The 25,904-nt window shown below is 47.5% G+C and overlaps 1 protein-coding gene across 1 annotated transcript in view; it reads right to left on the bottom strand.

Annotated features, from left to right (window-relative positions):
* NCALD (neurocalcin delta) overlaps nt 1-22,056 on the bottom strand; it is a 310,833-nt gene extending 288,777 nt beyond the window's left edge. Inside the window, exon 1 of the mRNA XM_062188166.1 lies at nt 22,006-22,056. The gene's annotated coding sequence lies outside the window, so the exon portion shown is untranslated. The remainder of the gene's footprint in view (nt 1-22,005) is intronic.
* Nucleotides 22,057-25,904: the final 3,848 nt, after the last annotated feature.

Below are 25,904 nucleotides of genomic sequence, written 5' to 3'. Positions count from 1 at the left end.
ACGTGGAAACATTTTATGATAGCTCCTTAAACTACAAAAAGCCAGAATACCAGTACTCATCCTGCAGCTGTCCGGATGCACCCAGGACAAAGAACACAGCCCATGCCTTGCGAGCTATGGCCTCTTGAAGCTTTGCTGGTTCACCCACTTGCTTCTCCCGGCTTTCCAATCGCCTTTATTTCCCTCACACTCCATGACTTTATGAAACTAACGCCCATCCCACCAGATTTACAATGTCTGCAATCGTCCACCTCCTTTAAAAGAGATTTGACCTGGGGCCTCTCGTGCTCGTTAGTTCTAGAACAGGAAGAGCAGGAAAAAGCAGTGGCACTCTTTCTCCTGTTCTGAAGACTGGAGATCTCCCGTTCTCCGACAGTTGCATTCAGAGGGCTGACAATGGCTCTCACAACACATCTCTTCAGGGGCTGGCAGCGTGGCATAGTAGGTTAAGCCTCCACCTACAGAGCCAGAATCTAATATGGGTACCAGTTCGAGTCCTGGCTGCTCCACTTTTGATCCAGCTTCCTGCTAATGGCCTGAGAAAGCAGCAGAAGATGGCCCAAGTGCTTGGACCCCTGCACCAACATGAGAGACTTGGAAGAAACTCCTGGCTCTTGGCTTTGGATTGGCCCAGCTCTGGCCATCTCATCCATCTGGGGAGTGAGCCAGTGGATGGAAGACCTCTCTCTCTGTCTGTAACTCTGCCTTGCAAATAAATTAAAAAAAAAAAAAAAAAACTCTTTAAATGCCAGCCAGCACAGCAGGAATGGTCAGCAGGGTATCAGGAGAGACCTTTCATTTGGTCCCTGTGTGTACCTTTTGAATTCTTTCTGGGTGTTTTTAAGGATCTTGCACAAAGGGAAGAAACAAGTCATCTTAACACCAATCATTAACTCTTTCTATGAGGGAGTACCAGCTGTATATGCCACATGCTGTTTGTGATCCAATTCTGTTCATGATCCCAACTTGCAGCACGTGCACAGGGCAGGAATTTCTCGTAAGAGGCCATGAGCGCCTTGAGAGAGAAACTGTGGGCAGACCCAGAAGCACAGTCAACACAGCCCAGAGGAAGCAGGGTGGCAGAAATCATCCTATGTCAACTTGATTCTAGTACCTTTGAAGCCATCAGGTGGAAAAGGTGAAGAACAGGCCCAGCTCGGATTCTGCACTCTGGTTTCTGAGCCACATTCTCCCAGGGCAGGTAAGATTCCCAGAAACACAGCCTGCCACGACCACTTCAGTCCCACACACAATGGAAGTAACAGGTGCAACACACACTCCCTAGCCCCTAGGAGATGAACAAGGCCCTCTGACTGCCCAGTGTGGACCAGGCCTCCACTTCGACTGCTAACCTCATTGTTTTTGTATCTCTGCCCTAGACACAAAATGCTCTCTCTCCATTCTGGCTTAGTTTTAAATTACATCTGTGAATGGTGGTGATGGAGAGTGGTTGATTTGGGTCTTTTTTTTTTTTTTTTTTTTTTTTTGACAGGCAGAGTGGACAGTGAGAGACAGAGACAGAGAGAAAGGTCTTCCTTTGTCCTCCAATGGCCGCTGTTACCGGGGCGCTGTGGCCAGCACACCACGCTGATCCGAAGCCAGGAGTCAGGTGCTTCTCCTGGTCTCCCATGGGGTGCAGGGCCCAAGCACTTGGGCCATCCTCCACTGCACTCCCGGGCCATAGCAGAGAGCTGGACTGGAAGAGGAGCAACCGGGACAGAATCCGGTGCCCCAACTGGGACTAGAACCCGGTGTGCCGGCACCGCAGGCAGAGGATTAGCCTAGTGAGCCGTGGCGCCAGCCTGATTTGGGTCTTAAGAAGGAAGGAAGGATATTCTCCTGGGGTGATGGATGTCACCTTGAAGCAGCCTTGTCATAGCCCTGTGAATCACCCTGCACTCCTCACCTCTCCTGGAAACGCCACCAGGGCCAGCTGCCCCCATGAGGCGGCTTCATGCACCATGGGAACCTGAGAAGAATGGGTGGCAGTGTGGCTCCATCACTAATGTAACCCCACTTCTACCAAAACCTTCATCTTGTAGCCTTCTTATTTCTGCTTCATGGGAAAAAATGCCAGGAGGGGGGAAAAACGTAATATTGAAACACAGAGAAGTTTGCCAAAGTTATCTGCTGGACATAAATAGAACTAAGTCCTGGGCCTCCGTTCTCCCAAGCAGGTGGGAGCCAAGAATGCTCAGGATGTGCCCAGAGGGACAAACGCTGCTGATGCAGACAGAGCGAGGAAGCCAGGACCTCAAGGAGACGGATCGCCGAGTGCAGAAGCCATCGTACACCAAGGGGCTCGCGAGGCACCGCGGGGACTCGGGGGGACAACAGAGGAGAATGGAACAGATCTGTAGCTTGTGTGCAGCCTGGCTCTGCAAGGCATGCCAGAGCACTCTACGTCTCGGTTCCCTCGCCCATGGGTAATTTTTCCCCCAAAGTTTCTTTTGCTTAACAGATTTCGAGAACTTCTCCTCTGGAATTGTCTTCAGCGTGAATATGTTCGGTGCTCTCTTTCCTTTGGGGATGCACTGTGACCAGAATGCCCATTTCAAGACAAGTGTGGCCTTGAGAAGAGGTGCAGCTTGTGGTCAAGTTGTGAAAAGCAGCGGTGAGATCCCAGGATAACCACCAGGCCTGTCTCTAGTTCCATCAGCTGCCCCCTACCACGCCCCCATTCTGGGCCCTCACAGCCCCTCAAACCTCACAGCTGCCTGACTGAGCAGAAGCTCTGCTCCCAGGGCTCCCCAAGGGTTCCATCCTTGGCTAAAAGTCACAGTCTTCTATCCCTGCTCCATCCAGAAACAGCCCACTTCTCTATCACGCCCCAACCCACATGGACACCATCCATCCCGTGTCATCTCTCCTGTGTGCTGAGCCACAGTAGCACAGCAGTTAAGAACACAGACATGAAGTCCAATGCCAGGGCTAGGGAGAAGTGCAGAGTGAGGTCAGACACACGGCCAGGCAGCCTCCCAGTTGATTCAAATACAATTTTTTTTTTTTGACAGGCCGAGTGAGTGGACAGTGAGAGAGAGGTAGAGAGAGAAAGGTCTTCCTTTTTGCCGTTGGTTCACCCTCCAATGGCCGCTGCGGTAGGCGCGCTGTGGCCAGCGCACCGCGCTGATCCGTTGGCAGGAGCCAGGTGCTTCTCCTGGTCTCCCATGGGGTGCAGGGCCCAAGCACTTGGGCCATCCTCCACTGCACTCCCTGGCCACAGCAGAGAGCTGGCCTGGAAGAGGGGCAACCGGGACAGAATCCGGTGCCCCGACTGGGACTAGAACCCGGTGTGCCAGTGCCGCAAGGCGGAAGATTAGCCTATTGAGCCACGGCGCCAGCAAACACAAATGTTCTAAATAAGACCTCAGACACATGGAGCCAGCAGGGACTCCACACAAGGTCATGTGTCCTAAAGATGAGACCACTGATTGTTCCAGAAACTTCCTACTTAGAGACAGATTCTGACCAATCCCTGCCAAGACCATCCAGTGACCGACTCTGGTCCCACAGACACCAGCAGATGTTCTTCCCTAACTCCCCCGTGTTGAAACACCCACAGCTTCCCGCTGGCTGCAGCAAGTTAAGAAAACCGCTCCGACTCCGGCGTCATCCCCGCGGGCTTTGACACATCTGAGTCTGTCGAGCACTTGTGCCTGGCTCGGAGAAGGCATCCAATACCTTGTGTCCTGAACAAAAGAATGGAGTTAGGACGCTTCTTCTGCCATAGCTTCTGAGCTCTAGATAGAGAGTTCCAGAAATATCAGGAGTCACGTCAAGCATCAGAGAATCCTCAGCTGAAAAGATGTATTCAAGAATGTTGCTAAAAGCCCATCTCTAGGACGGGCGTTTAGCCTAGTGATCACGGACGGCTCTAGTTAAGACGTCCACATTGCCTATCCGAGGATCTGGGTTCAGTACCCAGCTCCGGCTCCTGGCTCCAGCTTCCCGCTAATGCAGGCCCTGGGAGGCAGCAGGGAAGGCACAGGTAGTTGGACCCCTGCCACCCAGGTGGAAGTCCTGGACTGAGTTCCTGGCTTCTGGCTTCAGCCTTTGTCCACTCGGGGAGAGTGAATTCATGGATGGGAGCTCTCTCTTTCCCTCCCTGTGTGTGCGTGCATGTGTGTGCATGCCTCTCAAATAAATTTGAAAACTGCCAATCTCATCACTGTGTACTTATACACACCAAGTGTGATCCCTACCTTAGAGGAAATGTTAAACCCATTAAGGACATAGGATAAACAAGCAAGTGGACCTGGCCCATGTCCTCACTGCACCTGGCATTGGGTCAGGCCCATGGTAGCCACCCATGGAGTCATGTTCATTGGCTCCTGCAGGCACTTCACTCTGTAGGTGATAACCGGCTGAGAGGCAGGAGTTCAGCAGAGACAGAGCCTGATAAAGCTGGAGGCTAATTAGTGGCAAGAGCAAGGAAACACCGGGCAGGTAGCCTGCAAGAGGTGCTGGTCTCAACGCAGGCCAGGGGAAGGGTCCTTTCCCACGGAGGGGACGGCAGAGAAGGAAGTGGGTGTGTCCTGCAGAGCTAGAAGAGACCATGGTGACAGCCAAGCCCGAGGGAACGTGGAAGGCCGGGCGCTCAGGATACATCATTGTTTATTGCCTTAGTGGTCCGGAAAATGATTGTGACATGGACAGGAACGGTTGCAAAGGACAGAGATTGCTACCACAGCAGCACCAACGCCCATGATCTGGGGTCAGCTTCTTAACTTGAGTTCAAGCAAGCAGCATGGTATCACGTCAACCGCGACCAACCTGCCTTAACACCTTGCACAGGTCAGCTCCATGGGAACAAAGAAGGTCTTGGTATCGATTTAGGATGAGTAACTACAATCAGCTTATTGATCCTAGCTACTTAAAATCAAAGCATTTTTTTCATAAGGCAGGATAAACAGATTTGTTTTTTCAGCTTTGCTCAACATTTCAATTAAACTCATTTAAGCCCTGAGAGTCAAAGACCCTTGAGTATTAGTTAAGCCAATGGACCCCTAGAGTGCAAAGCTATTGTTTGAACTTTTCATCTAACTTCTTTTTTTTTTTTTTTTGACAGGCAGAGTGGACAGGCAGAGTGGATAGTGAGAGAGAGAGACAGAGAGAAAGGTCTTCCTTTTTGCCGTTGGTTCACCCTCCAATGGCCGCTGTGGCCAGTGCATTGCGCTGATCTGTAGCCAGGAGCCAGGTGCTTCTCCTGGTCTCCCATGCGGGTGCAGGGCCCAAGCACCTGGGCCATCCTCCACTGCCTTCCCGGGCCATAGCAGAGAGCTGGCCTGGAAGAGGGGCAACCGGGACAGAATCCGGCGCCCAAACCAGGACTAGAACCCGGTGTGCCGGCGCCGCAAGGCGGAGGATTAGCCTGTTAAGCCACGGCGCCAGCCCTTTCATCTAACATTTTTAAGACATAAAGAGGGCAGCCAGGATGGCCGAAGACAATGGAAAACAGTCAATCCTGGTAATGGGGTCAACCAACTTAACACATAACGAAAATGTACTAAGGAGCATGGTTCTATTGTATTACTGGTTTTTCTAGAGTCTTTTAGAAGAAGAAAGCTTTGCCCAAGAATCCTGTACAAACATGGGAAGGAGAAATCCAATTAAATCGGACAAACACCTCGCAACACTTGCGAGCTGGTGAGCTTTCCCGGCAGCACGTTTCAAGATTGGCTGCAAAGCGTTTCAGGGCTGTCCGCAGGGAAAGGAAGATGGAACACCAACGCCTTCTCCCAGGAACGCAGACTGCAGGTCCCTGCTGCCTTGTCACTCACTTAAAACCCCCAGGTAAAGAAAACACTTCCAGTCCCTGCTCAGAAACTGCAGCCGCCGGTCTATTTTCAGCTCCGCGTCTCTCTCTTAAACGATCCTGGGATGAGATTTGGTTAAAGATGCCAGACACATTTAAGATTGCTGCGTTGTTTGCCTTTCTCTTCAAATAAACTACAATTGAGGGATGGGCTTGGAGTGAATGCTTTTCCCAGAAACGGCTCTTTCTACCACTGGGTCATTTGGGTCCATTTTCATTAAATAATTCATGTACAAATAATCAATGAACAACTGGAAATGATTATTTAGTAATTACATTTAGCTGCAACAGAAATAACCCATTAGGATAATAAAAGCATGCAGCCAGTGATGGCCATTTTTAATTCTGAAAATGCCGGTTGCAGCAACAAACCATGCTGGAGCCCTCTGCCTTAGGGGCCGTGGAGGTCAAATTCAGGCTCCGTGTCATTAGTGGTCACCACCTTTCTCACCACACAGTGAGGCTTAGAAAATGCAGGAAAAATAAGATCTTTATACATTAAGCCTTCAGAGCAGGCTTAGACAAATAGGAAGTCATTTTAAAACAGGAAAGCTGGCTCTTAAAGAAAATGGATTTGTTTTTTAGTTTAATGCATCTACCTTGCACTTCTTCCAAACCTGATCTCATAAGCAATCATTTTGTAGGCTCAATTCCATGGAGCATTCTGCTGGTATTCCCTACCCACGTCTACTGCACCCCCTTTGTCATCCTCATTCCTGTGCCCCCAGCTTCTGCTGGGTTTGATGAATGGGAGGCCCCAGCCCAAAGCAGGAAGGTGGGAGGAGGGCGATGGGAGCTGCTCTCCCTGCTCTCTCCCTGTTTCTCGGGAGAGATAACAGCTTGTGCCTTCCCAGCTCTGGCTTCTTTGTCCATGAGTATATCCTTGCTGGATGCCACTGTTGGCTCCTCCTGTCCCTTTGGCCTGGGGATGCCAATGGTTTGCACTTGTTATGGTTTCAATGGGTGCTATTAGGTTCGAGTGATAGAAACATCCTCAAATGAATGGTATTTGGAGGTGAGGTCTTTGGCAGATAGTGATCAGTAGAGGAGGTTATGATTGTGAGGGCCCCTTGATGGCATTGGTGGTTTCATAAGAGGAAGAGAGTCTTGCGCTAGCACCTTTATTCTGTCTTGCCTCGTCACGCCCTCTGCTGTGTTACCAGGCAGCAAGAGGGCTCTCACCAGAGGCTGAGAAGACCCCTACACCATGCACTTGGAATCTCTGGCCTCCAGAACTGCCAGAAGTCCATTCCCTCTCCTTATTCATTCACCCAATCTCGGGTATTTTGTCACAGCAATAGACAATAGACTAAGATACCACTGCTACTATTGTCTGGGTACCAGATCACACCTTGTTTGTCCCTGTAGCCCTGCCCACAGGCCTGCACTTGTCCCTTCATTAAATTCTCTTCATTCAAATCCTCGGGAGTAAATTCTATTTCCTGACAAGACCCTAATGCAACTGCTCTTCAAAATAAACATAGATGTGCCCCTTTCCCGATGAGCAAACACAAAAGACCCCTATGAAAAATATGCATGGACAAAACACACCTCCACCAAAGCCTTCTGTTTGGGCAAATGTAAAGTATTTAACGTCAAAAATCATAAGATATAGCTAATTTCTAATTTCAACTCCTCATTTGAAATGAAGGAGAAAAGCATCTCACCCAGCCACCCCCACCACTGGATAAAGCCCAGGATAGTCCAGTTCTAAAGACTGGTGATTTCCCATAGGTCCCAAGGACACTTGACAGCAATGAGCTATTTTCCACCCGAGATGGTGTTCCTTTGAAAATGAAGACCTTTTCTGATTCTTTTTTTTTTTGGGGGGGTGTCCAGAGTTTAGTTTGCAGAAAATGCAGCCACTATTCCTTTTAAAATCTAGACTTGGCCGGTGCCATGGATTAACAGGCTAATCCTCCGCCTTGCGGCGCCAGCACACCGGGTTCTAGTCCCGGTTGGGGCGCCGGATTCTATCCTGGTTGCCCCTCTTCCAGGCCAGCTCTCTGCTATGGCCCGGGAAGGCAGTGGAGGATGGCCCAAATCCTTGGGCCCTGCACCCGCATGGGAGACCAGGAGAAGCACCTGGCTCCTGGCTACAGATCAGCATGATGTGCTGGCCACGGCGGCCATTGGAGGGTGAACCAACGGCAAAAAGGAAGACCTTTCTCTCTGTCTCTCTCTCTCACTATCCATTCTGCCTGTCAAAAAAAAAAAAAAAATCTAGACTTAACAACAAAATGGAGGAAAATGCACTGTTTTATGCAAATTTTATTGGTAATATAGGCCACTTTGAAATCTGTTATCAATTCTAAAAGCATATCTCAGATATTTCTCTTCTTCAGTCTAAATGTTCACTCATTTAGCTGGAAGCTGCTGACTTCTTTCTACATAGCATTAGCTCACAAAATTAATATGTCTTGAATTTTTGACTAGTTGATAAAATATACAGTTTCCAATATTAAACATTAAATATTAAAAATATTTATGGGGGGGCAGCATTGTGGTATAGTGGGTTAAGCCAAACATCTGCAATGCTGTGGGTGCTGGTTTGTGTCCCAGCTGCTCCATTTCTTCTCCAGCTCCCTGCTAATGGCCTGGGAAAGCAGCAGATGATGGCCCAAGTACCTGGGCCCCTGCACCCATGTGGGAGACCCAGATGAATCTCCTGGCTCCCAGCTTCAGCCTGGCCCAGTCCCGGCAGTTGCAGCCATCTGGAAAGTGAACCAACAGATGGAAGATCTCTCACCCTCTTTGTATCTCTCCTTCTCTCTCTGTAACTTTCAAATAAATAAAGACATCTTATTAAAAAATGTATTGGCCTTTCTTTAGTATGAAGCAATAAATTCCAAATAACACAGAGCAGTGAGTTAATAAGCAGAGATCAAGTTTTAATCCAGACCCAACTAACTAATCGAGCACTTTGCTTGGACATGGTGCTAGTTGTTCTCACCTCAGATTCGTTCCCCTTCCTGCTCTCCCTTGTCTGCCTAGGATCTGAATCGTCCCATCCCTGCCCCCTGACTTCCTGTTGAGTCCTGCTGTGGGGCAGCAGCAGCAGGAGAGCCACGGCAAAGGAGATGAAGTGCAGGGCCGGTCTTCCTCCTGTCCGCACACATCACAGCCTCAAGGTACTGGCAGCGCGGGCTCTCCGAGAACAGTAGTATCTCTGCATGCACGGGGGTGGCCCCCAAGTACCCAGTGAGACTACAAGCAACACTGAACCCCGTGTATACTACAAGGGTTGCTTGAACACAACACCCAGGAGTCAACGTGAGCACCAAGAAAGCTGCTAAATGCCTAACGGACAGGTGGTGTACATGGCGTGGAAACTGGACAAAGGCTGGGTTCACACTCCCGGCAGGACAGAGGGCAGCGTGGCACCAGGCTTCCTCACGCTACTCGGGACAACGCTCAGTTTAAAACGCCTTGAATTTTCCCATCAACGTATCCAGGCAGCAGTGGGCCGCGGGTGAGTGAAGCCCTGGAAACAGACACGGGGATGAGAGGCCTGTATGCACATGTGACCGTGGCCCCACCTGCTCCTGCCCTCTCCCAAAAGAGTAAGCGCTTCTTTCTGTAGATAGCTCCTGGTTGTCTTCACAACCCTCACCCTTAACCCTGTCTACCCCTCTGCAAACAGCTCTCTGTGGAATTCTCTCCAGAATCCTCGAGAGTGGGGCTCTGTGGCCTACAGCGTCCACGACAGATACAGGATCACAGGGTGCTGCTCGGGCGAGGCAGGGCCCCCCAGGCACTGTGAGGGGCACCCCGAGTCTGTCCCCTGCCTTGGGGAGACAATGGGTATTGAATCAAGCAGCTGAATCAAACTGCAGATTCAAAGAAAACTGAAACTATGACAAAGCAGACTGAGGAAATGCAACGACTCAATGTAACGTGAGATCCTGAACCGGACCAGAAAAGGACATTAGTGGAAAAACTCGAGAAATCTAAATAGTCTACGAACGCGGCCGCATTGCATCAATGGTAATTTATTCATTTCGACAGATTATTATGGTTATAAAAGGAGATAACATCAGGGGCCGCTAAATGAAGGAAACAAAAGCACTCTCTGTACCATCTTTGCAATTTTTTTTGTAAATATAAAATTATTCCAAAATAAAATGTTGATGATAACAAAGAACAGCTTTCTAGGCCCCTGAATCGGAATCTCAGCAGTGGCTCCTTCAGCTGTTTTGTTGGTTTGTTTATTTGTATTTTAATTAATTTACCTTTTTTTGAGGACAGAACCTTGAAAATCATTACCCTAGAGGACTTGGAAAAGCATAACTCCAGCAGAGATAAGGATGGAAACGATTGTTTATGGATGCTAAGTTAGGGCATAATTGCTTGACTATTTAAAGCAAAGAGCCAACTGAAGCTTTGTCAAAGTTCAAGTTCTATTCCAGTTAATGAGAATGAGTCAGCCCTGGACCAGTGACTGAATTTAGATTCTTGCCTGAAAGCGCTCGAAACCGTATAGGTAATTATAGAAGCCAACAAAGAAAATGACAGCAGCGTGGGTCCACTTCCTCCTCCCCCTCAGCCCGAGAGTTCCCGCTGTGCATGGCCCGCGCCCGGCCCACACCTCGCCTTGACTTTCCAGCCGGTGAGACTTCCCAAGAGCAGCCCTTCCTCAGCCCTTCCACAGCGGGAAGTCTGTTTCTCCGAGCAGACGTGGAGCTCTCTGAAGGTAGGAGCCCCATTTGCAGCCTCCCTGCGGCTTTCCCCAGCTCAGTTCAACGCTTTCACCCAGTACGTTTGATGGACTGAAACCCCATGCGTCCCCATATGCTGCCTAGTTATGTTAGATATAATTATTTTTGAAAAGATTCATTTATTCACTTATTTATTTATTTGCGTCCCCATATGCTGCCTAGTTATGTTAGATATAATTATTTTTTAAAAGATTCATTTATTCACTTATTTATTTATTTGAAAGATAGAGTAACAGAGAAAAGGAGAGAGAGAGAGAGAGGAAAAGAGAAATGTTCCATCCACTGGTTCACTCCCCAAATGACCAAGGCAGCCAGGTCTGGGCCAGGCTGAAGCCAGGGGACTAGAACTCCATCCAGATCTCCCACATGGGTGGCAGGGGCTCAGGCCATCTTCTGCTACTTTCCCAGGCACGTTGGTGGGAAGCTGGATTGGAAGCAGAGCAGCCAGAACTCGAACAAGCACCCCAGTAGGGGATGCTGGCATCATACGCCACAGCATAACCACAATGCCGTCCCTTAGATCTAATTCTTATATTTAACATTGTGCTGTTGCATATGTAAAAGGGGAGAGGCAGAGATGAAAATGCTGACATCATATCTTACCAAAAAATGCTAACTGAGCACCTCCTGTGCGCCAGGCCCTATGGAAGGTACTGGAAATCAGCCATCAATATTAGAAGACAACCTCCACCTTCAAGGGGCAAAAGTTAGATCTGGGGGCCAGACAAGCTGCGGTTCTCTTCTTACTCTCACATCGTGCCCCCCATGACAGGGCACCTTGAGTCCAAGCCACAGACCGGAAGGGCAGGTTCTAGCCCAGGTGTGACTCCTAGAAGAAAGGATTCTTAAAGGAGACAGCATCTTTCTGCCCTTGAAAGAGTTGAGAATGCACCACCCCAAAACTATGCTGCCGTGGCATACTGCTGAGGCACTTAGAAAAACAGCAGGTGCAAGAAGACCACGCAACCTTCTTCCTAGCTCATAAACACAGGGGATGATACTCCCACGAGAGAGATGTCCTCTGGGCCTCTGCTGTGGCACTCCAGGCTAAGCCACTGCTTGCAATGCGAACAACATCCCATATAGGAACTCCAGCTGGAATTCCAGCTGCTCCACTTGCGATCCAGCTCCTGCTCACGTGCCTGCAAAAGCAATGGGAGATGACCCAATTGCTTGGGCCCCTGCCGACCATGGGGGAGAGCCAGATGGAGCTCCCGGCTTCTGCTTTGGACTGGATCAGCCCCAGCTGTTGCGGCCATTTAGGAATGAGCCAGCAGATGGAAAATGTCTGTCTCTCTCTTCCCCCCTCTTTCAAATAAATGAATTCTTTTTTTTTTTTTACAATGTTTTAAAAGATGTCCTCTACATAGCAGAAGGAAAGTCACATTGTTCTTATCCTCAGGGGCAAGAAGGGGAAGCCAGACCTGCACCACCAGCTTGTTAAACCAGCTCCTACCTTCCCTGTCACTTCTCCACCAACTACCTGCTGCAGCCTGGGCCCTCTGCCTTGTCGGATTTCACACACTGCCATTCTTGGTCCAATTCTCTGTACAAGTGACAAACTCCAATTGCTTCTTTGGGTCTCCCTTCCTCATGAATGCACTCCTGACCCATAAAACTTATACAGTAGACCCCCTTGCTGGTGGGGGGAGCATCCTAGGACATTCCATGGATGCTTGAATAGCCACAGATAGCGCCAAACCCCATGTAGACTAACTATGCAGTCCTAATACATACACACGTATAATAATGTAATGTATAAGTAGGCACATGAGGAGATTTCTCTTTAATTTCCTTTTTGTTTTCTTTTGAATGAGAGGCTTGAAGATATATGGGGAAGCAAAACTTTATAGTAGTTTAGTAGTTAAAACAACATACTGTGATAAAAAGTTATTTAAAACTAATGAACTGTTTATTTCTGGAATTTTCCATTTAATATTTTGGACGAGGTTGAATGCAGATAACCAAAACCATGGAAAGTGAAACTGCAGATAAGGGGGGAACTACTGCATGACATGAATTCATGGTTTTGGTTTTTTTGACAGAGTCAGACAGTGATAGAGACCCAAATGGCCGCTATGGCCGGCGCACTGCGCCGATCCAAAGCCAGGAGCCAGGTGCTTCCTCCTGGTCTCCCATGCAGGTGCAAGGCCCAAGGACTTGGGCCATCCTCCACTGCCTTCCTGGGCCACAGCAGAGAGCTGGACTGGAAGAGAAGCAACTGGGACAGCATCTGGCGCCCCAACAGGGACTCGAACCCAGGGTGCTGGCACCGGAGGCGGAAGATTAGCCTAGTGAGCCACGGCGCCAGCCCAATGAATTCATGTTCTTAATCTGTGGTCTGTCAATTTAATTCTCAGGAACTCTAAAAGGCAAGAAGTGAGGTTTTGCTCCCACATCCCCTCAATCCCCTCATCTAAAACAAAAGGAAATGAAAGGAAATTGTCTCCCAGCTTACAGTTCGAGTAACAGTGGGGGCAAAGGTGCTTTGAACTCAGTACTACACAAATGCCAAGTAATGCAAACTGATGACTGCAACAGGCCGCGACTGTCACCTCTAAGGCAAAAGCTGGTGGTCCGCGGACCTCTCCATTAACCGAAGCCGTCAGACAACGAGACTGCGTAAGGAGTGAACAAGTAATGAGAATTAGATTAACATCAAAGAACCGTGTTACCAGAAAGAAAAATATTGCACGAGCTCACTTAGATGCGGAACATTTAAACAGAGAGAGAGAGGGTGGGAGAGAGGGAGAGAGGGAGAGGGAGAGAGAGAGAGAGAGAGAGAAAGAGAGAGAGAGAGAGAGAAAGAGAACGCGAGAGAGCGTTCAGCTATGCAGGGATAAACAGTGATTGCCCGGAGTGGGGGAAGGGAAAGGGAGAAACAAACGGAGGCAAAGGCTACAAGTGGCTGCGGAGAACGAACAAGTTCACCGGCCTGGTGTACCACTGAGGACTAAAGTTAACAAAATCAAGTTGCATTGTATCAGGAAGTTTTGTTAATTGAGTAGATTTCAGCTGTTCTTATCAGTATGCAAGATGACAGCTGTGTTCCGCTGAGTCACTGTGGCAGCCATTTTACTATCTGCATGTATCCTAAACCTCATAGGTACACAATAAAATTTATTTAAAAAAAAAAAAAAAAAGAACTTGGGGCCAGCACTGTGGCATAGCAGGTAAAGGCACCGCCTGAAGTGGCCGGCACCCGGTTCCAGTCCCCGCTGCTCCACTTCCGATCCAGCTCCCTGCTAATGCTCCTGAGAGAGCAGCGGAGGATGGCCCAAGTGCTTGGTCCCCTGTGCTCATGGGGGAGACCTGAAGAAGTTCCTAGCTCCTGGTTTCAGATCAGCACAGGTCTGGCTGCTGCAGCTATCTGGGGAGTGAACCATCGGATGGAAGATCTCTCTCTCTCTCTCTCTGTAACTCTGCCTTTCAAATAAATAAACAAATCTTCAAAAAACAAAGCAGAGAATGGTGTCTGATGGAGAGGTCGCCTGTAGAGGGCCACTCTGTAACTTCATTTGCTGTAGACCCATTTTTGCCTCCATCTCCCTGAAATAAGGCTTCCCTGAAGCTCAATTGCTTCAACACTTGTCTGAAACAGAAAGGGATGTCTTAGCCAGGGTCCTGCCCATCTCCAGGGGATTTAAAAAGATCAAAGAGGATCCTCCAGATCAAAGAGGAAAAAGCTGCCACAAGTCGGAGCACATAAACCAGCAAAGATCTAAAAGATGATGCTTGAGAGAAGTTTTGAAAATCAGATTTGCTGTCCCAGATAAATATAGCTTCTCTTCTCGGCCCATAAGGTGGAAAATGTTCTATCAGAGAAGTTTACCATCTTTCAGCCTGGAGAAGTCGGCAAGCTTCTAAGGGCTATCTGTGGATGCCATGGTAACTGCGTGATTCTGGTCCAGTCTGTCGTGTCTGGGATAGAGCTGAGGGAATTCTAAAACACTCCCTGAGAAAATGTGCATGAGAACAGAGACTCCTGAGCCGTAGGCACAGCACACAGAACCCACAGGCTACATGCAGCCACACTGCCATGAGGCTCTCCAGGGCTCCCAGCCCTGTTCCAGCTCCTGAGTTAACCAATACAGACAGAAGACACCATCTCCAAGGGTCCCAGTGTGCAGGGTCCCAGCGACCAGTAAGTCTATTATAAGATTAAGAGAATAAAGACTGGGGCTGGCATTGTGGAGCAGCAGGTTAAGCTACTGCCTGAGCGGCCGGCCTCCCATATGGGCACCAGCTCAAGCCCAGGTTGCTCCACTTCTGATCCAGCTCCCTGCTAATGCACCTGGGAAAACAGCAGAAGACGGCCCAAGTGCTTGAGTCCCTGCACGCACATGGGAGACCTGGGAAAAACTTCTGGCTCCTGGTTTCAGCCTGGTCCAGCCCTGACCATTACAGCCATATGGGGAGTGAGCCAGCAGATGGAAGTTATCTCTCTCTCTCTCTCTCCCTTTCTCTCTCTGTTACTCTGCCTTTCAAATGAATAAATCTTTTTTTAAAAAAAATAGAGCAAGTATGCCATCATAAGGTTTCAGTTTTTATTTATTTTGTTAAAAAGATTTACAGTGAGGGAGAGTCAGAGATCTTCCGTTCTACAGTTCACTCCCCAAATGGTCTCAACGATCAAGGCCAAAGTCAGGAGCCAGGAGCTTTATCCAGGTCTCCTACATGGTGGCAGGGGCCCAAGTACTAAAGAACTTTCTAGAGACAACAGTTTTCCTTCACTTGAAAGTAATGGCCAATCATCAGATGATAGGGGCTTCTTCACCATGGATGTGATGTGTTTATACCATCATAGCAATCACGTTGGTGGTCCTACGTACCCAAACCAGTGAACAGTTCATCATTTCTGTAAGTGCAAAGGCAGTGTGATCACTGAAACAAATCACCTCCCCATGAACGAGCCCAGGTTCTTTGGGGAATATTTGGAAGCAGGTATGAGACTCTCAGTGGAACAAAAGCTGAGGGAGATACAAAAGAAAACGTAACTGTCCAGCACCCTTCTGTCAAGCAAAGTCAAGTTCTTCCAGGAAACGCAGACAAGACTCCATGGCCATGCCCCCTCGCCCCTCACCTGCTCTCCAGGTCCTTGTGGACCTCACAGAGTCCTCCACTCCACTCATTCACCTCTCCAGTGACCACTTTCTCCACCTCAGTGGCCAATCCTTACCGCCATCACTCCACAACACACACACACACACGTATGCACACCCTGGCCTCTCTTCATTGTTTGCTCAGTCTGAGAGCCTTATGGACTGGTGGGATCTCCACGGAAGACAGCAGGGATCCCTGGGCGATGTTAACTTCCCAACCAGAATGCAAGTTCCTTGAAGGCAGGGACTGTCTCCTACTGCTTTGTTAAGCCCCCCGGGACCCCAGGGGGCTCAACAAATCTTTAATGCAATGAATGAATGCCAATAAGGGGGGATTAGAAGGGTCCAGACTCAGTCAACAATCTGATTTTGAAAACTCCCATACCTAGCTTATGTGCAAGCAAACACATAGTGTGCGTGTGCTATTCCAACACAGAGCATTGAAGAAGGTGGCTTCAGAAAGGAGACTTCTCTAAAATCAGCTGACAGAAGTTATTTTGTGGATTTCAGAGTTGTAGAACTCTTCAAATTCCCTTTATAACTCAAAATAGTTCATAATTTAAGATTATTCTTCCTACGGTCTACCGACAGTTCACACCCATCTCCTGCACCAGGGCTTCACAACTTCACCCTGGAGGCATGTCAGTCTGCCTGGGCTGGGACAGCTGAATAACAAAGACCGGGGGTGGGGAGGGTGGGGGGCAGACAGCTGAAATGTACTTCTCAAAGATCTGGTGTGCCTAAAATGCGGTGCATTGCAGTAAAACGGACATGTCAAGATTGGATGAGTGTCTACAGCCCTTGTCTCTACTGTGGGGGAACAGTGCTTTTTTTCTTCATCCTGTTTGTTGAGCCCTTTACCTAGTGTAGAGTTAACCTTATGAGTATAAAGTAAACTGAAAATAGATCTTTGTAAAAATTCAGAGTGGGAATAGGAGAGGGAAGAGGAAGAAGGGTGGGAGTGTGGGCAGGAGGGAGGGTAGGGTGGGAAGTAGCACTATGTTCCTAAATCTGTAGACATGAAATACATAAAATTTGTGTGCCTTAAATAAATTTCAAAAAAAAAAAAAAAAAGAACAGAGTCAGTTGACTATAAAAAAAGAAGTATAAACAGTGATTATGTAAAACATTCCAGTGCATAAGGATCACTTGTTACAATGCAGATTCTGGGGACTGGCATTGTGGATGAGTGGGTTAAGCCAGGGCTTGTGACATAGCATCCCACATCAGAGCACAAGTTCAAGTTCTGGATATTGGATTCCACTCCAGCTCCCTGTTAATGTACCTGGAAAGGCGGCAGAAGATGGCCTGAGTGCCTGAGCCCCTGCCTCCCATGTGGAAGGACAGGATTGAATTCCTGGCTCCTGGCTTCAGCCTGGCCCAGATCTGGCTGGTGGCCATTTGGAGGAATGAACCAGTGTATGGAAGATTTTCTCTCTTTCCCTCCGTGTCTCCCTCTTCTTCTCCCTCATTCTCTCTCTATCTCTCTCTCTCTCTCTGTGTGTGTGTGTGTGTGCTCACATGCTACTCTGCCTTCCAAGTAAACAAACAAATAAATATTTTTTAAATGCCAATTTTGGGGCCACACTGGAGCACAGCAGGTTCAGCCACTGCCTGCAACACCAGCATCAAATACAAGTGCTGGTTTGAGTTCTGGCTGCTCCACTGCTAAATGTATCTATGAAGACAGTGTAAGATGGCACAAATGCTTGGGCCCCTCTCACCTATGTGGGAGACCCAGATGAACTCCTGGCTCCTGGCTTCAGCCTGGCCCAGCCCCCGCCCCAACCATTCCAGCCATTTGGGGAGTGAACCAACAGATGGAAGATCTTTCTCTCTGTGTGTCTCCCTCTTTCTCTAACTCTGCCTTTCAAATAAATAAGTGAATCTTTCAAAAAGCCAATTCTAAGTGATCAGGTCTGGGGATTCTGCATTTCTAACAAGCTCTCAGGGTACACTGATGCTGCTACTCCCCAGACCACCCTTGGAGAACCCAGGATGTAGGAGGTCAAGGTGACAGTCCATGAGATGGCTGGGGAACCATTAAGATCGTCTGGAACTAGGACGAGGTACCCCTCAGCACCATGGGCCACAATAATCCTTTAGAATCTTTGCACCCCTTCCCTGAAGATCTGCAAACTTCCCAAGAGAGCCCGTTCCACTGCCTCACCCTTGTCTTCGTTTTGTGTGTTCCTTTCTCATCTGCCCTCGCGAAGGCAACTGTGGCAGCGAGAAGCAAGGCTTCCTCTTCTCTTAGCCCAGACCCCAAATAAGCTGTGCTGTTCATGCCCTACAGACATGAATGTCTGAGAAGCAAAAACAGAAGAATGCCAAATACAGCCAACCCAAGAAAGGAACAGAGTTTCAATCCTTGCAGTTTTTTCAACTCTTGGATTAGGGCTGTATTGCCTTCTTTTGATTCAATTTTCCATTCATTTCTGACTGGCATTTTTATTTGTAGTCAAAAATTTTCTTTAACACCATTGATGTTTAGCTTTATTTCTTTTTTTTTTTTTTTTTTTGACAGGAAGAGTGGACAGTGAGAGAGAGAGACAGAGAGAAAGGTCTTCCTTTTTGCTGTTGGTTCACCCTCCAATGGCTGCCGTGGTAGGCGCGCTGCAGCCGGCGCACCGCGCTGATCTGAAGCCAGGAGCCAGGTGCTTCTCCTGGTCTCCCATGGGGTGCAGGGACCAAGGACTTGGGCCATCCTCCACTGCCTTCCCGGGCCATAGCAGAGAGCTGGCCTGGAAGAGGGGCAACCGGGACAGGATCGGTACCCTGACCGGGACTAGAACCCGGTGTGCCGGCGCCGCAAGGCGGAGGATTAGCCTAGTGAGCCGTGGTGCCGGCCACCATTGATGTTTAAAAAGCTACAGCGTGGCTCTGCAGCCACAGAGATATAGAAAGTCACAGAGATATCACTGCCGTCCTAATGACAAGAAAAAGACACATCATCCATAAATCATGACTCCTATCGAAAAGTAAGAAAATACTGGTGTCCTGGGTTTTTTAAATATTTATTTATTTGAAAGGCAGGGCCAGCGCCGTGGCTTAACAGGCTAATCCTCCGCCTTGTGGCACCAGCACACTGGGTTCTAGTCCCGGTCGGGGCATCGGATTCTATCCCGGTTGCCCCTCTTCCAGGCCAGCTCTCTGCTGTGGCCCGGGAGTGCAGTGGAGGATGGCCCAGGTCCTTGGGCCCTGCACCCACACGGGAGACTGGGAGAAGCACCTGGCTCCTGGCTTCGGATCAGCGTGGTGCGCCGGCCTCAGCGGCCATTGGAGGGTGAACCAACCGCAAAGGAAGACCTTTCTCTCTCTCTCTCTCTCTCTCTCTCTCACTATCCACTCTGCCTGTCAAAAAAAAAAAAAAAAAAAAAGGCAGGGTGACAAAGAGAAAGAGGAAGATAGATAGAAAGAGAGGCACATCAATCTTCCACCTGCTGGTTCACTCCCCAAATGCCCACAATAGCCAGGGCTGGGCCAGACCAAAGTCAGGAGCCAGGGACTCCATCCAGGACTTCCACATGTGTGGCAGGGACCCAAGCACTTGAACCCTCCTCTTCTGCCTCCCAGGAGGCATTCACAGGAAGCTGGATCAGAAGCAGAGTAACCAGGACTCTAATCAACACTCCAGTATGGGGCGCAGGCATCCCATTGGGAGCTTCACCCACTGTGACACCTTTTTTCCTTAGTTTTAACAAAGATTGCTCAGGAAGGATGTAAAACCTCCCTTCACTAGAGAAAAAAAGTTGAACTTCATCAAAGTTTTAGTTTCTTCTCTCTGAATAACACATTTAAAGGATGTCAAAAAAAAAGTTAGAGACTGAGAAAAGGTATTTGCAAAGCTGATATTTCATAAAGGTATTTGCGAAGTTGATATTTTAATAAAAGGTCTGTACATAGAATGTATCCTATCATAGTTCTATAATATGGACCTAAGTAATTTTTAAAACGGGTGAATAATTTGGACACTTTGCCAAAGAATGTGCAGATGGCAAAGAAGCACAAGAAAAGATGTTCAACATTATTAACTGTTAGGAAAATAAAAATCAAAACAACTATACACCATCTCAAATTGTGAGCATTACAAAGACTAAGAATAGGAAGCCTGGGGAGACTGTAATGCAGCGAAAGCTTTTCTGTGTTGATGACTGAAATGTAAAACATCACAGTCACTTAAAGTCCGAGGACTTTTTTTTGGTAATGTTAAACATGTACCTGCTACTCTTACCATATGATTCAATAACCCCACAGCTAGTAACTTGCCCATAAGAAATGAAAACGTATGTCCACACAAAGGCTACTTGGTTTACAGCTGCTTTAAATCACAGTACTCACATCTGTAAATATACCAATATTCAACCATAGGTAAACAGATAAACAAACTGTGGGCCATCACACAATGGAATTCTACTAAGCAATAAAAAGGGACAAACCACTGATACTTCCAACAACATGGATTAATCTGAAACAACCTGGGTTAAGTGAAAGAAGTCCGAAACAAAAGGCTACATGCTGTTTTACCCCACTGATATATTCTGGCAGAAGGACAATGCAGAGACAGCGCCCAGATGGAGGCTTTTGGGGCTGGAGGCAGGGAGGGGTAGCTCACTGGCCAGGAGCACTCTTTCTTGCATGTGTTCTACGACTCGATCGTGGTGGTGGTCACAGGACCATACAGATCAGACAGAACGTAGAGAATTTCACTGTGGATCAACTGTGCCTCAGTGACTCCAACCAAAATAAATAAGTAGACAAAGAATACTATGATGACAGAATGGTGCCTGGTCATGGACAGTCCATGGATATTCACATGGAAAAAAAATTAATTTCGACCCTCTGTTTCACCCTGTTCTGATGAGATCAATTCCCGATCATTATAAATTAAAATGTGAAGATAACACAACATAGCTTTCAGATGAAAACATAAAACAGTATCTTTGTGATCTTGGAATAAGCCCAAGATTTCTTAAAAAGAACACGATGGTGCTAACCACAATGGGAAAAAATGGTAATTTACACTATTTCAATTTCTAGTCACAAAAAATGTAATAAAAAGATAAGCCATTAAAAAATAGGAGATATTTGCAACACTTGTAACTACCAAGTCCTTAAATCCAGAATATATTATTTAAAACGTCCACAGCTAAATAAAAAAAGATAGTAAGAAAGACAATCCAAATTTTTTCACATTTGTTAACATATAAAAAGGTTGACACAAAACAAGATAGATAAATGGTCATTTGACATATGAAAGATGTCCGATCACATTAATGTATAGGAAAATAAATGCAAATTAAAACTGGAATACATTGCTACTCCATACACACCAAGAGAGCTTTAAATGAAAAAAATCAAACAAGCAAAAAGACAAAATATTTTGTATTTGAAAGAATATGGAGAAATCAGAACCCTGACTCACTCCTGTAGGGAGTTTGTTTTTAAATTGATACATCATTTTGGAAAACTGTTTGATAGTATCTCCTACCCTGAATATATGTTTGCTTATAAGATTCAGAAATTCCCCTCTTGTATATGTGTGTGTGTGTGTGTGTGTGTATATATATATATATATATATATATCCAACAGAAATCTGCATATACAGTCAAAAACATAACGATAAAATTGACCCAAGAAGAAATAGAAAACCTAAATAAACCTGAAACTAAACTAGCAGGTAAAAACTCTTCCCTCAAAGGAAACACCAAACTGTTGTATTGTCAAGTTAAAACATACATTCAAGTCGCAAATAATTCTAATATTTTAAAAACCATACCTGACAAGAAAAATGCCAGAAAAGAAAATTTTAACCAATCTCACTTATGCTAAAGCTTAGCCAATTACATCTAGCTAAGTATAAAAATGGTAAGACATCATGACAAAGTTGATTTTATCTCAGCAATGCAAGGTAGCTTAACATTTGAAATAAATCAATGTAAAAAAAATCACCACTAACAGATAAAAGGATACAAATCATTTGATCACCTCAGCAGATATGAGTAGAAGAGCATTAACTAAAACTAAACATCCATTTGTGAAACTTTTAGTAAAGTAAAAATAGAAGAGAAACTCTTTGACAGAGTATTATCAAAATATATCTAATGACTACACCCTGATTAATTTAATACAATTTACCTTTTTGCTTTATTTTGGTATTATATATGCTGTGATGAACACCTTTATACACATTGATCAAGTTGCCTAACCTTATATGTGCCTTGTTTTCCTAATATGTAAGATGGAAATAAGACAGCACCTAACCCACAGGGCTATAGTAAGGACGAAACAAAGTGCTAGGTTTAGGTCTTAGGGAGTCTTGGGAGAAAAACGCTATTGAAAAATCAGAAAAACTTGCTCTGTATTTACCTGGTGGCGTATCTCTCACAGCCCACGGCAGGCTCCAGTCAGAGGCCACTCTGTCAAAGACAAGGAAAGTTATTGTCTCAGGTTGTCAGGAAGTAAGGCAACACCGTCTGAAGCCTGCAGGTGGTGATGAGGGCGACCCCTGGCTCCCGGAATCCCTGCTACCAGGTGACGCCACCCACAGCAGCTGCCATACATCTGAGGGAGGACTCCTTCCACACTTCCTACCTGCCCGAGAGCTACAGCGCCTCAGCTCTGCACTGCGCCAGGGTGATAATCCCAAATGTATCACATCTTCTCCCGAAAGCCTTCCCAAGACGGCCAAACTCCTCCCCATGGTGTGTCCACCCTCCCGCTCCGTCCCCCATGCCCACCCACTTCCCAGCCCCGCAACACTGTCCCTCTGTTCCTGCCGCCAGCTCCCATAGCCACTGCTCCCCTGCCCACACTGCCCTCTCCCCCTCCCCACTCGCCACCACCAAGGTCCTCCGTGGCCCTCCTCTCCCCCATTAAAGCAGAGCCATGTCCTCCCTCAGCCAGCCCTTGACCATCCTCACTCTCCTATGTACCTCTCAGAAAAACCTGTGTTCTTTCTTATAACATCAGACAAACGCACTTGAAAAATGTCCTGGGAAAATGCAATTAAAAGATACATTTAGGGGCCGGCACTGTGGCATAGTTAGTAAAGCCAGTACCTGCAGAGCCAGCATCCCATATGGGCACTGGTTCAAGTTCTGGCTGCTCCACTTCTGATCCAGCTCTCTGCTATGGCCTGGGACAGCAGTAGAAGATGGCCCAAGTCCTTGGGCCCCTGCACCCACTTGGGAGACCTGGAAGAGGCTCCTGGCTCCTGGCTTCGGATTGGCACAGTTCCAGCCATTGTGGCCAACTGGGGAGTAAGCCAGTGGATGGAAGACCTCTCTCTCTCTCCCTCTCTTTATAACTCTACTTCTCAAATAAATAAATCTTTTTTAAACAAAAGATACATTTATTTTGGTACAAAAATATTGAAATTCATGCTTGTGTTTTTCATAGCACATTTTCCATGAAGTCCTTTGAAGACCCTTCCTACATACGTGACTGACTATGACCATCTTATCTGTTCACAACCATATCCCTAACCCCTAGGCCAGCACCAGTCTCACAGAACACACTGGATAAACCTCTATGAGTAAAAGAACTCATAAAACTTTTCCTCAGTCTTTGCCCACCCAGCTCATCTTTTGATTCATCTTGATAATGTTGGAGGGTGAACCAACGGCAAAGGAAGACCTTTCTCTCTGTCTCTCTCTCTCACTGTCCACTCTGCCTGTCCAAAAAAAAAAAAAAAAGGATAATGTAATGAACTTCCTACCTCAACACCTTATTTCATTGACTTTCATGATTTGCTGATTATAGAAATAATGCTATTGTATATGATAACATGAAAAATGGTGACATAGTTATGATATGATGCTGTGTTAAATTTTTTATTTCATACTTATTAAAAGAGATCAGTCAGCCTTATTGAGGCATAGCTTCTATGGTATCCATACAAAAGGGAAATATGGAGACGTAAGTGAATTAATTGGCCAGGCAGTCCCATTTAAATTGGCACTGGCACTCCCATTCAGGACCACATTACTGTCCACACGGTGCTGTCCTCCGTGCCACCAAGAGCGTTAGTGGCGTAGCATTTCTTAGAGGAGCGCAGATACCATCTTTGAGAACATCCCCTAAGTGCTGCTATCTTTCCACAGACGTTGATGCTGATGGGTGTCAGGATGACCTTCTCAACCGGTCAGCAAACAGTTAGGGTGTCAACTGTCTCTCAGGCAGCCAGAACTGCCCGTGCACAAGCATTGCAGCTACTGCACAACCACACCTGCCAACTGCAACACAAGGTGGTTTTGGCCACACAACACAGCCATGGTCTCAGAGAAAAATAAAGCATGTCTTAAAATCAGTGAAATATCATTGTCCAAAACAAATAAGAATTCAAAAAAAGGAGCCTTTAATTCATTCTCTCCCTCCCTCCCTATTTCTTTGTCTCACACACACACACACACTCACTCATCTACTCACACATGGCTGGAGACACGGCCACACATGCTGCCTGGGCCGTCAGGTGCCTGGGCCACGGGTTGACTGGGGGATGAATCAGCATCCACTCCACTAGCTAAGCCCTGGCACCAGGAACTTCTGCCCTGGAGGAAGAAGCCACTTCTAACTTCCTGCTGTCCAGGGGAGGACAGCACCCTCCCTTAGGAAGCTCTTCTCCCTACCTACTTTTTGGTCTGATTAAAATATTTTCAGGGGCCGGCACTGTGATGCAGCAGGTTAAAGCCCTGGCATGAAGCACTGGCATCCCTTATGGATGCCGGTTCGAGACCCGGCTGCTCCACTACTGATCCAGCTCTCTACTGTGGCCTGGGAAAGCAGTAGAAGATGGCCCAAGTCCTTGGGCCCCTGCACCTGTGTGGGAGACCCAGAGGAAGCTCCTGGCTCCTGGCTTCGGATCAGCGCAGCTCCAGCCATTGCAGCCAACTGGGGAATGAACCAACGGATGGAAGACCTCTCTCTCTCTCTCTCTCTCTCTCTCTGCCTCTCCTCTCTACGTAACTCTTTCAAGTAAAATAAATAAATCTTTTAAAAATATATTTTCCGCACATAGTTCTTTGATAAATGGACATCGCTTAGAAATGCGCTGGCACCTTAGAGCCGAGGAGACTACAGGGCCAGAGGTTTCCTAATTCCCAGTCCAGCATTCTAGGACCTCATGGTTTTTTGTGAATATCCAACCATGGCGGAGGAGATGCGGAAGAAGAGCAGACCGCTGGAAAAGCCAAGAGGCTTTTGTGTGCCTCAGTTTCCTTATAAGCAAATACAGACATAGAGGATTAGAGGATGTATCAGGTAAGGGTCCCAGCAGGAGAGCCAAGGCACACTCAAAGGAGAGCGTTAATGGAGGGGACCATTTACAAGGAGTCAACAACGTTAGGGAAATCACCATGGGGTGCTGATGCAGGTTCTTCACAACCATGGAGACAGCCTCTCGGGACCCAGCACAGCCCGGGTTGGGGGGGGGACCGGAAGGATGAGCGAACCTTCAGCACAGATCATCTCCGAGTTGCCACAGAGCTCCAGTGTTCTGTGATCCTTTTGCCATAGAATTAGCTTTGCAATGGCAAGAAGAGGGGGCCCAGTGAGAACCAAGAAAAGGCCTGGGACTTCCGAAGCCAAGGGCACAGACGACAGGCTGAGCCACAGCTATACTCACCACCCTGGCTCGCGTGGACCTCGTGGCTCCTGAGAAACACACGTAGTCTCCACTTCTCACTCCCATCCTTTTTTAAAAAAAATCTTCCATTCTTTCTCCAGACTGGGCTGGGGGCTCCAAGCGTCACTCACCCACCCCTTTCCAGCCTCCAGGGGCAACCAGGCCCCAGGGACACACAGGAGGGGTCAGGGACCCAGGTGTGAAATGCTGCATTTCAAGAAAGAAGGAACCCTTTCAAAAGTTGCGTTTGAACACATAGTGGCTTCTAAGGAAGCTTCTAGAATCCCCCAGGCCTATGGCCCAGCAGTGGTGCTGAGCACAGTGGCCCTTGTCTGCTCCTTCCTGGACAGAGAGAACACGCCACAGCACCTGCGCTTCGGCTGCAGCCAGTCATCACACTAAAGTCCAGCCAGGCAGCCGGGGCCATTAGAGACCAGTCCCACTGGGCTGGGAAAGCACCTGTAGAGAGAGGCAATCACATTGGCTTAGCACAAAGCCCATTTGGGAAGAAAACACACACACACACACACACAAATCAATGTTTAGAAAAAAACATGTATTTTCTTCTCTCAAATGAGTCAAGACATTTCTAAGAGGCTTTAGAAGGAGAATGGGGGCTCTCAAACCTCTAAAAAATATCACA

The sequence above is a fragment of the Lepus europaeus genome, chromosome 4 (genome assembly GCF_033115175.1).
Source record: "Lepus europaeus isolate LE1 chromosome 4, mLepTim1.pri, whole genome shotgun sequence".
Taxonomy (NCBI): domain Eukaryota; kingdom Metazoa; phylum Chordata; class Mammalia; order Lagomorpha; family Leporidae; genus Lepus; species Lepus europaeus.
This window is presented reverse-complemented; position numbering and strand designations above follow the sequence as displayed.